Source organism: Sus scrofa, chromosome 6, assembly GCF_054392235.1.
Source record: "Sus scrofa isolate SSC_HxYL_T2T_F1_AM1 chromosome 6, Sscrofa_HxYL_maternal_Yorkshire_Landrace_v2.0, whole genome shotgun sequence".
NCBI classification, from domain to species: Eukaryota; Metazoa; Chordata; class Mammalia; order Artiodactyla; family Suidae; genus Sus; species Sus scrofa.
In genome coordinates this window covers 16,055,266-16,067,585 of record NC_139388.1, presented here as the reverse complement: position 1 = coordinate 16,067,585, position 12,320 = coordinate 16,055,266, and the positions used below count along the sequence as shown (strand labels likewise).

The 12,320-nt window shown below is 34.3% G+C and overlaps 1 protein-coding gene across 1 annotated transcript in view; it reads left to right on the top strand.

The window, feature by feature from the left end:
• PMFBP1 (polyamine modulated factor 1 binding protein 1) overlaps nucleotides 1-12,320 on the top strand; it is a 509,524-nt gene that overhangs the window by 197,356 nt on the left and 299,848 nt on the right. The window contains exons 3-4 of the mRNA XM_084959706.1: nucleotides 5,551-6,734; nucleotides 9,351-9,459. The gene's annotated coding sequence lies outside the window, so the exon portion shown is untranslated. The remainder of the gene's footprint in view (nucleotides 1-5,550; nucleotides 6,735-9,350; nucleotides 9,460-12,320) is intronic.

Genomic DNA, 12,320 nt, shown 5'->3' with positions numbered 1-12,320 from the left:
TTGCAAAACAATTCTTATTTTTTTTCTAAATAGCAATATGTTTCATAAATGTTTGACTTTCCCTTTTCTAAGTAGCAATTTATTCTGGGAGGTTGGTAGAATGACAGGCAAGAAAACAGCCCCTTGCTCCTGGGAATATAACTCTTCCCTCACCCTCACTCCTACCAAGCTGCAAATTGATGAGGTAAAGAAGATGGACTTTGGAATTGTGGCAGAGAGCAATCACCTGTCTCTCTACAGACCCAGTGTGCAAAAACAGCCTTTAAATCTGTAGACTAAATGTATTCTTACAATGAGCAAATATGGTTCCCTCTCTGCTCTGACATCCTTTGTCTAGGAGAATCATAAAAGATAGCATACCAACACCTTAGTGTTCTCATCTTCTTTGTAACTTTACTTTTGAGTGTTGGCCGATTTGCTTTCTGTGCCATGAAATGATTTTCAATATTTAATGACTCATTTTAAAAATCAGATAAGTCAGACATTTATTGAGTGTTTGTTGTGTGCCCTGCACAGCTGTTAACGTTTTCAAGCAAGCTCCTATTATTTTTCTATGATATTTCAATATAATTTATGAATTCTTAAAAAAATCAGGAAATGCCTTGGGGGCAGGCAGTGAAGATGAATTGGGAAACGCCAGAACAAATGTTTCTTCAGTGCTTACTACTAATCAGGTACACATATTATCCTATGGCACTAACTCAGTTCTGCATTTCCTTAACACACTACCTTTCACTTAGGATACATTCTAAATTTTTACTACAACCTAGTATATTTGATTTGGGAAAAAGCATGAGGAGAATAAAGGTAGAATATTTATTTACAAGTTTAACAAACTTGATTTATATGCTACTCCCACCATTTATTAGCTAGCCTTTCTTATCTGTAATATGAGAATAATAAAAATTATACAGTTTATATGAACTCTATATAATGAACCTTCAAATAATGTTAATTCTCTGTCAAATTGTTCTACTCTAAAGAACATTGAGACAAAATCAAAGTGAATTAATGTTAATGCAAAGATAGTATTAATTTTATGTAAACAGGAAATATAATTTCAATTGTTTGTATAATAATAGTGATTGGTTATTTTAAGCAATAGACATTTTAAACTAGGCATCTTGTTTAACAGCATACATTTGTGAAGAGACTTATTAGGGTCTTTTTACTCTGGAGCTGGTAAGTTTTTTAACACAAAACTGTGGGTCAAATTTTACCCTTGTTATTATAATCCATGTGATCAATCTAAGTGAGCTAATTTGCTTAAACAAATAAAATTATTCCAGCCTCATCTTCCCTGCATCCACCATATTTTATGTATACTTTCCCTTATTTCTCAGATATCATTCCATTTTCTTATTTCATTAAACATTCACATCACAAACGTGCTTCCATTTTACTCTTCCTACAACAAAATTGCCTGTGATACCTTGGGTAGAACTTTCTCCCCTATTTAAGCATCATAAATTTGAACCTGCATAAGTGAAATCTCAGATTCCCTAATGAGTTCCATTTCCCCTGCTTATACTGTCTAATTTGCTTCTGAAACAGACTAACTTTTACTCTCTTCCTGACTTGATCTATATCTGAGGCAGTCGTTGTCTCATATCTAATTATTTCCTTTGCATATTAAGCTTTATTGAAATGTTAGAGAGTTCAGTGAGAAAGAATAGATAATTTTAATAATATTGTTGTTATCGATTGAGTTCCTGTTATTACATACTAGATATTACTTTAGGATATGTAAATTTTTTCCCTTAATGTTACTCCCTGAGGTCAGAATTTCCAATTGACAGATGAGGAAAATGAAGCATATATGGGTTAGGTAGCTTACTCAAGGTCACATAGCAGTAAGTAAATAAAACTGGGATTCCAACATAGATGTTATTTACTCCAAAGCCTGTGCTTTGCCATATGCCTTTTAAGAGGCTGAAGAAAAAAAAAAGATGTGCTATATTTATACTGCAGAAGTGATAAGCATAGTTTGTTTTTCTTTTTTAAAAGTGGCAATATTCATAGAAAAACTGGTAGGTTTGTATTTTTATGATCTCTTTCTTTTAAAATTAATAGCGTATATGGAAGTGCTTTTTGTACATTGTGAAGTCCTAGATAAATGTAAGGTATAGTATAATTGTAATAATAGTAACGAATTTGAAGTGCTTGTATTATAACTTTGTCACTATGGCTTTTTTTTTTTTTTTTTTTTTTTTTTTTTTTTTATCTTTTTGCTATTTCTTGGGCCGCTCCCACGACATATGGAGGTCCCCAGGCCAGGCGTCGAATCGGAGCTGTAGCCGCCAGCCTACGCCAGAGCCACAGCAACGCGGGATCCAAGCCACGTCTGCAACCTACACCACAGCTCACGGCAACGCCGGATCCTTAACCCACTGAGCAAGGCCAGGGATCAAACCCGCAACCTCATGGTTCCTAGTCAGATTCGTTAACCACTGCGCCACGACGGGAACTCCAATTATGGCATTTTTATCCCAGATATATGTATATCTAGTTCTGTGTAACAAAAGGTTTTCTGAAAAATTATAAGTAATTTTAAAACCTTTTTAAAAATAACACTATTTTAAATGTATAAAAGTTTATTGTATCTGGATAACACCTATAACAAAGTAAAGAATTGGTTTGTAATTAATTCCCTAATTATGTTTTGAATTTCACAATTTTTAGTATTAATGTTTTTAAAGGAAAATACTCTTAAATAATGTTGACTGACACCTATAATCTCTTGAAATAATTGCCAAAAAGACACCATGGGAAGGGTGTTACCTTATTTTTGAGGTCAGGAACCATTGTAAGAGCTATACATTACAGACTCCTTAGATTTGTGTTAATCCAAAGCTCAAACTATTATCCCTACACATTGATATCCAGTGAAATATGGACAACCGGACATATTTCATTAGAAAATAATTTAAGTACCTGCATATAAATCAGTTTATATATTTTATGTATGCAGTGAACACATTACAATACTCAGATTTGACAAAAATTATGAGAGGCCATGTGATATTTCTATACCGCCCCATTCACTTTCAGGCAACATACCATCAGATTTTCTCTATTAGAATAGTGTTTTTCTACTTTTTTCTAAAAACCCAATATAAACCTAAATTTTCTCTGGTAATTAATTTTTTTTTAGGGCCACACCCATGGCATATGAAGGTTCCCGGGCTAAGGGTCAAGTCAGAGCTGCAGCTGGCAGCCATAGCCACAGTAACGTGGGATCCCAGCTGTGTCTGCAACCTACACCACAGCTCACAGCAATGCTGGATCCTTAACCCACTGAGCGAGGCCAGGAATCGAAGCCATATCCTCATGGATACTAGTCGAATTCATTTCTGCTGAGCCACATCAGGAACTCCTGATGCTAATTAATTCTTAAAAGGACATCTTTCACTTCATAAAACTAAATTCTTTGTGCTGCACTCCTGTTTATTAGCCTTCTGATTATTTCTGCTTCATGCAAGGTTATGAAATACATGTATTATGTATGAATGTATCTGTACACATAAAGAACTGCAAATGGGCATTATAAAAAAGAGTTAAAAGTCATGGTGTTAATCCCTACTTTGGACATTTGGTTGCAGTTTCTTCCATGGTCGTAAACTGCATTCCTAACTTTAGATATAGCACTAATTACTGACTGTTACGTCAACAGGGGGCAGAATTTGAGTGGAAACATGGTAGAAAGCATCTGGGTAAGCATAAAAATAGGAATCAGAAGTAATTGCTAAAAAAAAAAAAAAAGAAGTAATTGCTTAGGGTGAATATTCTACAATTTGCTTAGCCAAATAAAGTGTGTGTGTTTGTGTGTGTGTGTGCGTGCGTGTATCCTGATTCACATGCTAAAAAACATGAACTCAATATAATGATCATGTGAGTCAACTATTCAAATGCATGCTCAAAGATTCATTGTACCAAAAGTAAAATTGTTGATAGTTTCATGGTTGGCCTTGCTAATAATTTGCATCCTCAATAGATAGGAAGAAATGATAGGAAAACTAATTATATAAGCCTAAATTTCTCAACAAGTGAAAACTTCTCAGAGAGACAGAAGAAAATTTAGAAGCCTGGAAGAAAGCAGTGATTTAATATTACAGCTTAAAATGGCCAGGAATGTTGAATATTGGACGTAATCAGGGAAATGCCCTTATAGCTATCTGTCCTATAAGTTACCCATTAAATTAAAATTAGTTAAAATTTAATAAAATTAAAGATTCAGTTTCTCAGTTGCACTAGCACTAGCACAGTTTTTCAGTTGTCACTACCTACTGGATATGACATTTCCATGATTGCAGAAAGTGCTGGACAGTATTATCCTAGACTCCAGAAGGGCAGATTTTTAAATACTCAGATTAGGAGTTCCTGTTGTGGCTCAGTGGTAATGAACCCGACTAGTATCCATGAGGATGCAGGTTCAATTCCTGGCCTCACTCAATGGGTTAAGTATTCAGCATTGCCATGAGCTATAGTGTAAGTCTCAGACATGGCTTGGATCCTGCTTTGCTGTGGCATAGGCCAACAGCTCTAATTCGACCCCTAGCCTGGGAACCTCCATATGCTGCAGGTGGGGCCCAAATAAATAAATAAATAAATAAAATATTCAGATTAAGGATAAATTTACTTTATGAGCCATTGTCTTTAAAAAAGTTATCTCAAGAAAAATGAGGAGGTCCTCCAAAATAACTCTAAAATTGCAGTAACATATATCACATTTTATTCTAATTGGCTTACTTCCTCCTTTTAAGGCAGGAGTGTGTCTCTTTTACTCTTTTTACTACGTAGTAAGTATATTGATAAGAACTTTGGTAGATAATATAAAGAAATGTCAGGCCAAAAAAAAGGGAAAGTGGGTAAGTAAAGAGCAGTATGATTCCACAGGGATCTGTTTGATTAAATTTTGATAATAAATGTGTGTAAAATATATAAGGAGGGGCATATAAGGGAAAGAATTTTGAGAGTTGCTTCTAGGGAAAAGTAAGAGACTTGCTGCAGGATTTTTATCTTCTGTTAAGAAACTACTGAAAGAGAAAGTAGGAGGGAGAGAGAAAGAATTATTCTTTAAATTCTTTTTCTGTAACTTCTCTGTCAACAGAAAGACTTTCAAATAAGAAAGAAGAGAATAACATTTGTTATTGGCGATTGTAGCTCAAGATCATGCAAAAAGATAAAAAAAGAACATTAATTGTTGGAATTCAAATTTCATATCCCAGATACATTACTTTCAAAGGTACTATGAGAATTTGCAGTTGAGCAAGGGGAACTACAGATGTTTTAAGAAAATACACAGATTGGGAGAGGTGCCAGAAACTTGAATATGAGGGGAAATTTTCTCAATTTTCTAGAAATGTTGTATTGATTTTAAAATCAGTTATTTAAGTTATTTTTATAAGCACTTGGAAAAGGGGATTTTGATTGCTAGGATAAATACAGTTTAAAAAAGAATAAATGTCCTCACTTCCTTTTGTGATAGCATTATTTCAGAGAGATTCTATTATTAGAGCATATCTTAGACTTTGATTTTTCCTTGCCTAGGATAAGAGCTTAAGACACAGAGCAGAAAGCGGCTAAAAGACAAATGGAGCTTTCAGCATTCTCACAGCGCTGGGAAGACAAAATCTGGAGTTCACGATCGCTCAAGGAATTGGGACCTGGGTGTAATCTGAGCCTGCAAAGACCACAGTCTAGCTTTAGATTAACTTATTCTTATTGGATTGAGATGACCTGCTCTTGTTCTGTCCTACTGCCTCCCAAATGGTAGGGTCCATTTTTCTTCAGATGAAGTCTTCACCATTCAGAGCCTCTAAAATTTTCACACACAATATCTGTCATCTATTCTTTATGTTCCAGGAATATCAATAAATACGACTAAAGGCAGGGGGAATGGACTGTAGATATAGATCAGATATTGGAGTTACCAGAAATAGTTTCTTAACTCCAAAATGATTATATTTTGAGAAGAACAAAAATGCTGCAACTCACAAAAAAGAATTAAATGAATATTCTAGAACTGAAAATACAGTAACTGAAATTAAGGCATCTATAACAGGTTTAACAGTTCAGAAACACATGGAGAAAGGATTATTATATGATAGATCAGTAAAAAATACTCAAGCCATAGCATGAAGAGCTAAAAGGATGGAAAATAAAAATCATAAAATACATATGAGACTTACTGAAAATGTCTAACATGTGTAGCTGGACTCCTATAAGGAAAAAAGAGGTTATAATAAAAGTAATATTCCAACCAATAACAATGAACAATTTCTAAAATGGAAGGAAGTTATCATGCCACAAATATCTCAAGAAGGATAAATACAAAGAAATCACACCTAGGTACATCAAGAGAACTAGTGAAAATGAAAACTGCGGAGAAAAATCCTAAAAGAAGATAAAGACATCATTTCACAGAAGCAGCAATAGGACTGACAGCTGACTTCTCAACAGAAATGATGGAGGCCAAAAGCCAATGGAATGACATCTTTAAAATGCAGAAGGAAAATGACTGCCAATCAGAATTTTATACTTATTGAAAATATCTTTCAAAACAAGATGAAATAACTTTATAGACAAACAAATACTGAGAGAACTTAGCAGCAGACTTTACTTTAAAAATATACCAAAAGGAAGGGAGCTCTTTAGATAGAAGAGAAGCATTTTCAGAAGAAACATGGAAATGGAGGAAGGAATAAAGGACAATGCACAAGGTATACCTATTGGTAAGTCTGAATTAATCTTAACTACAAGATAAGAAAAAGCAAGTATCTTGTCAGGTTTAAAATATATGAACAATAAAATGCATGGTAACAAAAACATGAAGGGTGGAAGAGGGTAAACAAAATGAGACTAAGGTTCTACTATCATCTAGGAAGTGGCAAAAGTACTGCTTTATAATTAAGAGGTTATAGTAAGAGATGCATATGTCATATTTAGGGTAACACTTAACAGTAAGATAATGTATTATTAAGCTAACAGAAGAAAATGGAATAACAAAAATACTTGATTAATCTCAAAGAAGTCAAAAAAAAATAAATGAAAGAACATAAGTCAGATAGAATACAAAATAAGGTAATATGTATACAATTTTAAATATACAAGTAACTACATTAAATATAAATTGACTCAGTTTTCTAGTTAAAAGACAAAATTGTCAAATAAGAGATAAAATTTTACTAAAAAACAAAGTTAAAATACCTATACCAAAATACGAGTGGAACAACACTAGACAAAGTAGATTTTTAAGGCAAGAGATTAAGATACATATAGCATAATTATTAAAGGGCCACTCTAACACAATAAATTTCTTAATTTGTGTGCACTTAATAACAGCCATAAAATATATAAAGCAAAAATTGACAAAACTAAAAATATATACAGGTTCACATTACAGAGTAAGATTTTAACACACCTCTCTTGTGGTAACTTCTAAAACAAGTATACATTCAGACAAAAAATCAGTAAGAATATAAGTGTACTAAGTAGCACAATTATCCAGCATAACTTAGTTATATGTAAAACACTGCGCCTAGAATGTCACTAGTAATTCTTTTCCAGTGGACATTTACCAAAATTGACCATAACACAAGTCTCAAAAATAGAAGATTTAAATCATTCAGAGTAGACTATGACCACAGAAATCTGGAAAGCACTAACAAGAACCTAAAAATGATAACACTAAGATAACTAAAAATTTTATGACTCCCCAAAGATGTGGAACTTAAGCTATATACTTGTACAAAACTATAGGCCAAAGAGGAAAGTAGAAAATATTTTGAATCAAATGATAATGAGTATGTTACACATGAAAACCTGGGGGTTATATCTAAAGCTATGCTTAGAAGAAAATGTGTAGGCTTTAAATAAAGTTTAAAAATCAAGAAATTAGAAATAGAATAGAAAAGGAAACTCAAAGAAAATAGAAGATAGAAAATAATGACAGGAATTAATTAGATGGAAATCAACTGTAGAGTAGAGAAAAAACAACTGCAAAATATTCATTTTTCTCAAGTGCACATAGTATACATTGGGCCATAAAACAAATCTTGAGTAGAAATTATACAGAATATATTCCCTGAATAGAGTGATATTAAATTAGAAATTCATAGTGATAACTAGAAAATAATTAAATGGAAATTAAACAACATACTTCTAAATAATATGTCTAAGAAGAAATCATGAGAGAAATATTTTTAACCTCAAATAAATGATAATGAATACACATCCTATGAAAATATGTGGGATACAACTAAAGCAGTTCTTAGAGGGCCATGCACAGATCTACATATCTGTGTTAGAAAAGAAGAAATGTATAGGATTAATTAGCTAAGATTCAACCTTGTAAATCTTGGGGGAAAAAAAGAAGCAAATCAAACCTAACAGTAAGTGAAAGGAAATTATAAAATTAAGAATAGAAATCAAAAGATCAACAGAATTTGATTCTTTGAAAAGATTATTAAAATTCATTTTTTAAATACCAAAATTGAAATTTTTGACAAGTGCTAGATCATTTTATTTTCCTTTTTTGCTTTTTAGGTCCATACCTGCAGCATATGGAAGTTCCTAGGCTAGGGGTTGCATCAGAGCTGCAGTTGCCAGCTACAGCCATAGCCACAGCAGCACAGGATCCAAGCTGTTGCTGGACCTACACCACAGCTAACATCAACACCAGATCCTTAACCCACTGAGCAAGGCCAGGGATCAAACCCGTGTCCTCATGGATACTAGTCAGGTTCATAACCTGCTGAGCCATAGTGAGAATTCCTGGATCATTTTCTTAAATATTGAATTTATAATTGAAAAAATACCCACAAATTTAGGCCCATAGCTTGACTGGTATATTGTATCCAATGTTTAAGGACAAAACAAAGATGATCTTACACAGACTTTTTCAGAGTATAGAAGCAAGGGACACTCTTCAGTTCATTCCATAAAGCCACCAAGACCCTGATAACAGTACCAAAGTTATTTCAAGGAAAGAGATTTATAGACCAGTATGTCTCATGAACATGAGTTCAAAGATCTTTAACAAGACACTAGCAGGTAAAATATTGCAATAAATAAAAAGATAAATACATCCTGAGCAAGTAGGGTTTTCAAGGATTGCAACGTTGTTTTAACATATGAAAATCAGTTACTGTTATTGACCATGATAACATTTTTGAACTGTTATTTATTTCAATAGAGACAGAAAAGCCATTTGACAAAATTAAACAATCATTCATGATTTAAAACAAAAAATATCTTTGCAACTAGGAATTGACTGATACCTCTTCCACTTGGATAAAGAGGATCTTTCTTAATGCTGGAAACCTGAATCCTTTCTCCCCTAAATTCAGGAACAAAGCAATGATGTCTGCTGAGTTTGGAAGCAAAGCAAGAATGTTTATTCTCACCATTCACCGCTTCTCTTCGACACTGTGCTGATGTACTCACCGATGAAATAAGGCAAGTTAGAGACAAAAATTTGTGGATGTGATTACTGGAAATGAAGACCCAAACTATCTGTTCATGGATTAATTCATTGCATTTCCAGAAAATTATAAGGAATCATTTTTAAAACTACCATTTGTGTAAAAAAAATGAGAGGGAAAATACCTTATTCATATCTGGAAGGATAAACAAGAAACCAGGAACTGATTACCAATTTAGGGGTGAGGTTAGAAATTCATGGCTGGAAGAGGAGCAGGAGGGAGAATTTTTGCTTTCTACATTATTTAAATGACTGATGCCTGAAAATAGTTAACATGTTACTTATTCAAAAATATCTTATTTTGAAACAGCCTGAAAGTTGGCTTTGCCCTGGCAGTGTGAGCACCTCTCAGTTCCCATAGCCCTTCACAGCAAATTGATAGAACCTTCTTATTAGACTGTAGATATTACGCATCATGATCATCAGTTCACAATTACACATATATTTTTAAGGGAACTCTTTCATGGATGTATTATGAACTGCATTAATATGAGCTGTAGTTTGACTTTTGATTAATGATAACTAACAATCTACCTACCGTAGATACCTATTTAATGCTTTCTCAATAAACCTTTACCTACACTGCTATTTAGTAGTAGCAGTAAAGACTGGATGTTTTTTCCTTGTTTTGCTATTTCCTTTTCCTTATTTCTCTCAAATGCTAACCATTACACTGAAATAATAATAATATATCAACAGTAAAATCTAACATTATTAGCGCTTGTTATGTGCACATACTGTGCTAAATTCTTTACCTGCATTGTTTCAGTATTTAATACCTATAATTCTGTCATCAGAGATAAGTACACGCCTAATTCAGATTCAGATTAAATAACCATTCTCCACATTAATTCATTGTTCTCTGTAATTTGGTATACTGCACCAGTTGAGAATCATGCAACAGTTGACGTGTGTGTGTGTGTGTGTGCGCGCGTGCGCGCACGCGTTAAAAGACACTCATAAATGAAAGTTTTAGAGATTAATTGGTGAAGACTGACAGAATTTAGAACATGCTTACATGCTCATATATACAAAGAGACCAGCTTCAGGTCAACATTATGCAGTCAAATGGAAATTTGTGCTGGAACACAAACCAGACAAAAACTGTCATTATCTTTAGGTAATTTAAAAAGAGGTTAAAGTTGTTTTAACCTGAATTTTTATAGTAATTCGAATTATGTCCACCTGACTAATGGAAGTAATGAAATCTTTTATTTCTGACTACTACTACTTCTTGCTTTGTTTTATGAATTCTTTGAAGCCATTAGTAATATTGCAAATATTTTAACAGTTCTGAATCCACCCAGTAGGCCATTCACTGTTCGTTCCTCTGTTCATCATAAACATGCACTACCACACTGGTAATTTCACCATTCTGAAAATGTTAGAAAACCACGGTAATCTTTACCCCTAAGAATTAACCAGCACAGACATTATCAGGCCTGCTTAAGCACCCAGAGGAATCCAAATAATCTTGAGCAACATAAACTATGATAGCACCAAAAATTCCCTCTGTCAGAAATACCTGGACCAGGAGGCACTGTACTGCATCCCCAAATCAGGAGTAGCTGTGCTTTTGGCTTCCCAGGTGTAGACAGCAGCAGGGACAGGGCATAGGCACCAAGTTGCCGCTGCTTTCCTCAGCCTCAGACCTAGAAGGGCCTGTATTGGTGTACATCTTGGTAAACCCCAATAGCTCCCTGTCACGGGCAACCCCATCTGAGACTAATGAAGATGCAGAGATGGTTTCTGAAAACCTCCTGTACTACAAAATGCTATGCTGTGGCTCTGAATATACTCTTCTTCATATATTCTCTCCTCTCCCCTCCCTTCAATATCCATGCCCTTGTTTAGTTCCAGTTTCCATTAGAAATGCTATGTGGGCAGCAAATTTCACAGATTGGATCCATCTTGATGCTGCCATGCGTCTGACTCTTCATTTAAAATAAGAAAAAAATTGAAATAGCAAAATGCTGTAGTCGCTCTGAGCTATTTCCTAATGAACCAGTTTGTCCTGTGAGCTGTAGTGAGGAGCTTCTTCCCCACGGTGAGAACTCTTTATGCATATTAATATTATGCATGTTTTCCATGTGACTCCTTCTGACTTGCTCTCACCCCATCCTTTGAATTCGTTTAAATAAAAATAATTTATGTGGACATTCCTTCAGTCAGGATTTTCTCTCTCCCTTTCTTAAAGACATCCATAATATTTCGTTGATGCTTTGCATCCAAACTGAGTAGTTATGCTTTTGCATATCATTAGAGTTTTATAAAGAACAACAGCGACATCTGCATGTGCCGCAGCGCCAGGGAGATAGGAAAAATACCGAAAACAAACTCTGTATTGGCTTGGAGGCTGTCTGGCTCTCTGCCTCCCCAGCAGCTCCTGCCACCACCATGGATAGGAGTAATTGTACACTGTAATCACATCTTGCCTAATCTGAATATTCATAGCAGAGACAAAGCTTTGGAGGATAAGGGAGGAGCAGGGATAATTTAAATATAAAACAGCATCTCATTTTCAAATCAAGTTGTGCCAGTTAGACTGCACCAGAATTCAGTATTAACCAACATTGTTTTTTATAGTTTGGAAATTGGAAGTGAAGAAGATAAAGGAGAAGAGACTAGATAAAGAAAGAGTGATATTATATTCTCATTCTTGACTGAGGAAAAACAAAATGAGGCAACAACAACAATAGCAACAGAATAAAAATACTTAAAGCGATATCTGAAGAGTGGCTAACCAGCCGCTGTTTTACCAGGAATGAAATAGCCTATTGAGGGAGCTTTAAAAGCTCCCAATTAATATGTTGTGCATGTATTAGATCTACAAAGA